Source organism: Oryzias latipes, chromosome 21 (assembly GCF_053564925.1).
Source record: "Oryzias latipes strain Hd-rR chromosome 21, Olatipes_Hd-rR_3.1".
NCBI lineage: Eukaryota > Metazoa > Chordata > Actinopteri > Beloniformes > Adrianichthyidae > Oryzias > Oryzias latipes.
The window spans coordinates 22,070,223-22,074,598 of NC_136257.1; positions in this window are offsets into that span (position 1 = coordinate 22,070,223).

Consider the following 4,376-nt stretch of genomic DNA (forward strand, 5'->3'; position numbering starts at 1 on the left):
ACTGGACTGAAGTGAAAAGAGTGACGCCCCGGCGGAGGGGCGGAAACCCGCAGGTTTGTGCGCCTCCGGCTGCGCACGACGCGCGGAACAGGACATGCAGAGGAAGCGCGCCTCTTCTCATCCGCTTACTCCCAATTGGACTTTGATCAAGTATGAATCAACATCATCTTATAAATCCATACATAGTATGGCAAATTCCACAAACAAAAAATATAAAGTAGGTTAAGATATGAAAAAGAAAAAAGTGGATTACCAGTAAAGAAGATGAGCAACTGTTAATTTACAGCTCAAATTTTAACCAGTGGAATGCCATGTTTTAGCTTTATTGCCCCCCTGAGGTCACCGCAGCTCCAGAAGTTTTGAAAAAAACAACAACAAAAGGCTGAAAATGTATTTTGGTGTGTTTTTCCTGATTAATGGCATGCAGAAATAAAAACAGCAATTCCATTTTCACTATGTGGATAAAAGCCTTCTGCTAAATCTTGGTGTTATATAATTACTGTCTTCTGTGTTTTACGGAAGCTAGGGCAGGGATTGACGTCTAGTTTGTGTGAAATTTTCTGAAACCGTTCCTGATTGTTCCTTTTCTAAGAGACATGAATAGGAGGAAAGCAAGACAAAACATCAAATACCTCCTTGTCTTCTTCTCCCAGCAGTCCCCATTTTCCACCCCTCTCTGTGTGTTTTCAGCCTGGTGTGATTGAGTGTGGCCACAATGACAGGGCAGAGGCTGTTTTCACACGAAGCTGCTATAAAAGATTTCCATGACACAGAAAATCAGCCTGAGTCTCTTTTTGTATGTTTCACCAATTGAGATACAAAAAAGGATCCTGCCATTATCTGTCAAAACTGACAGTTTCTCACCCCAATTTACCACAGGGCCAGCAGAGCAAGAATTCTGGGCATTTGAGAATAATGTCAACAATCAAGGTGGGACATAGACATGGGCAGGGGGGAGGATGACCCAAATGTGATGGCCCCCAAAAATCTACAATTAACAAAAGAAAAGAAAATACACTCAAAACAGACTAACCCCCCCAAAATCCACAAAAAATGGAGAGAGAAAAATGAATGAATGGACAGACAGATGAACAAACTGGCAAACAGAAGTTAAAAAAAAGACAAATGCAGTTTCAACAGACTATAAACCAACACAAGCAGGAATTTGCATCTTATGTCGGGACGAGCATTCAAGATTCACTTATAAGAAATATAAAATAGATCAAAGAAGAAGTTAGATATATTGATAGATGAGCTGACATGATGATGGCATGCTTTTATACATCTGACACCCCAAACTCTCAGCATATCCAGACTTGCCTCTCCTGATACCTTCTACCTGCAACCCCCTAGAGAGGCTGGCTAAATCCGTGCCTGTCACCTATGTAGTTTTAACATTTGCATTGGGTGCCTAAATAATAGATTGCGAACGTAATCATAATTGACTATTGGTACCCGAAGCATGGAAGTATATAAGCGTCTGCACATCTGCACATATCTTAGAAGATGAGATCGGGAGATTCACAATCACCAGCTAAATTCTTTCTGAGGTTTTCCAGCAGATAATCAGATTTTGAACACCTTATCACCCTTGTCTCTGCAGGCTGTGTCAGTTTGCGTAAGAGCAGGCAGGCTGCATCCATCCCCTGTAGCTTTATTATGGCTCAGAAAAGCATCAGTCTCAATCCCAGCTCACTTCATTGCATATCTCGACTCTGTTATTGGAATGTACTGGACTATAATGAATGAATAACTGTCAGTCTGACTTCAAACAAGACATAACATTACATAAACAGCTCCTTGGATGAGTTGAATAGATGAAAAGAGACAAGGGATGGAAAGGAAGGAAGGGCAACAACAGCTAAAGGGATTATATCACTCACAGCTGTATAATCTTGTGAATGAAATAATCACACGTCTTTGAATCAATTAGTTGTAAAGGTGCTGTTTTTAGCCAGCAGTCCCCGAGAAGCTTTAGCAAAACATAATCGAATTCATATTAGTAGGAAAGGTCACTTGACATCTCGAGTTTGAAAAGTAATTACTCTGTTCAGCTTTCCATACAGCAAACTAATCATTTATGATTTTTCACATCAAATCGTTTTTGACTTTTTAACATCTTTTGACCTTATTTGATGCAAATCGCAGATTTTGGAGTTTCTTTTACAAACGAAAATTTATTTTCTTGATTTTTTTTTTTGTGAAAAATAAGAACATTTTCCCAAAACACATTAACCATCCAACCTTCTTCCTGTGTTTGTATGTTTTTGTATTGGTTCAGGGTTTTTGTTCTTGAGCAAATCCTTTTTAATGAGTCAAGCATGCTACTTGCTAACATTTGGTATGAAGGATTTTCCTGATGTTTTTAAACTTGAAAAAGAGTTTGTCAGTTTTCCTTCTTAGAGGAAAATTAAAAACTGTAGAGGTGCAAAGAAAAACATACATGCAAATACGTTTGGCTTAATGCTGTAACTCATAATTCTCAAGCCCTCAATCTTTGCAATAAAAACAACCCAGACAGCCACATTTTCAATCAAATGCAAGCACAGAGTTTTTATAAGACTCTGTCATCATATTTACTAGCAGACAAAGTGACCAAATAAATCCCTGCAAACATGAACAATTCTACCAATCAGAACTTTGATTAAACAGAGAATAAATGTTTCCAGTGTTGATGACTTTCTTATTAAAGAGCCTGCATTGTTTAAAGGAAATATTCTATTATTGAAATATGAAACGTTCGTTATTTTTTTGTTTTAGTTTTTTTGTCCTATCCCTATACTCCTTCAGTTTGGCTTTTTTCATGTTTTAAACTTTTCTTCATTTCTTCAACCACAGTTTACATTGCAGCTTCGCTGTCAATCTCAATTGAACAATCAGAAAGTGTTGAAGTATTTCAACAAAGATGTTGCATTATTTTTACCCAGGTCATGTCAGAAATTGAAAACAGGGATAGAGAAATCCGAAAAAAACCAAAACGAACTCTGTCCCTCGAAAGACCTCCTAGACTGTCAATTATGTTGTGCACGACCTCGGGGCTTTGAGCTTGTCGAGGCCGGAGATCATTAGCCCCTTGTAAAAGGAAAGAACTGGTTAAACAGACACTCAAAGAGCTTATTCTTCTATATTAAATCCTTAAATATTTACCAAAACTGTTTTCAGAGGATTCATTCAGGTTGAATTTGAATTGACATGTCTGAAAAGTGTTCCCTAAATTTATATAGCATTAAGCTCTTTATACGCTAGCTTTACATTTCTGTAACTTCCTTGAGTCAGCACTTTAAAAAAAACTAACATGTTTGCCACTTTTTGTTTGAGTCAGTCTCTTGTAACCTTTTGAGATTCATGCTCTGGAGAGTAGCTAACCATCCTGCAGCCTGACTTTGAAGCTGAGCTGCCTTTGCATAGCCTGAAGGCAAGCTATGTCTTCAGGACCAGGACCCTGTGGTCTGTTACTGATTTTAGAGTTCCAAACTCTACATGGGGCAAAGGCTTGCCTTGTCGTGAAAATCTGATGCATAATGAGCAGACGTTTCAGGGCTCCATCAACCCCTACCGGACTGACCTCCTCCTGAATCATGTAAAGTGTAAAAGTGCTAAATATCTCGGAAATGACAGGAAACCGAACAAATCTACTCACAAAAATGGGTGAACACAGAACCACGTATAGATGAGAAAAAGGAAAAGAGGATGGGATTATAATGACCACATTCACTGCCTCTAAAAGTCAATCTGGTGAAAAGGGCAGGTTTCAGGGATAAAAAGAATTACCGGTACTATCAGGGAAGCCAGTAAAGTTGGGTGGTTGTCCTGATGCTGCTTACCTGCCATTCCTCACATTGGTTATGCATTGGGGGGGAAAAAGCTTTTAAATCTAAATGAAAAATAAAGTCAAAAGCTCTGTGTGGAAACTGATTATGGCAAAGGCTTTCACAATATTATCTGTTCTTTTCTGGCTTTACAACTGTCTGCCCCTATTCACATACTTACGGTGTTTTTTGCAAGAATATACCTCACTTTGTATTAAAAGCCAATACACCATCACATGTAATTTTATTCAATGGCCTTTTTCATATGATTACACCATTACATTTGCTTGAGTCCTTAAAAAGTTAATCGATGATTTTCACTACTTGTGACAAATGTTATAAACAGAAGGAGCATCAACCTTTAGGAAAGTTAAATACATTTCTGTCCTTGCAGAAGGTTAAAAAATACCACATTCAGACGGATTTAAAAAAAAAATCATTTAGTTAAAGTTCCAAGTTGTAATGGAGTAAATTAATGTGGCCCTCAACAGGCCTCAAGGAATAACATACTTTGTGATGTCTCATATAAATTGTGTTAAAGAGGTAATCAACTGCACAGAACAGGAG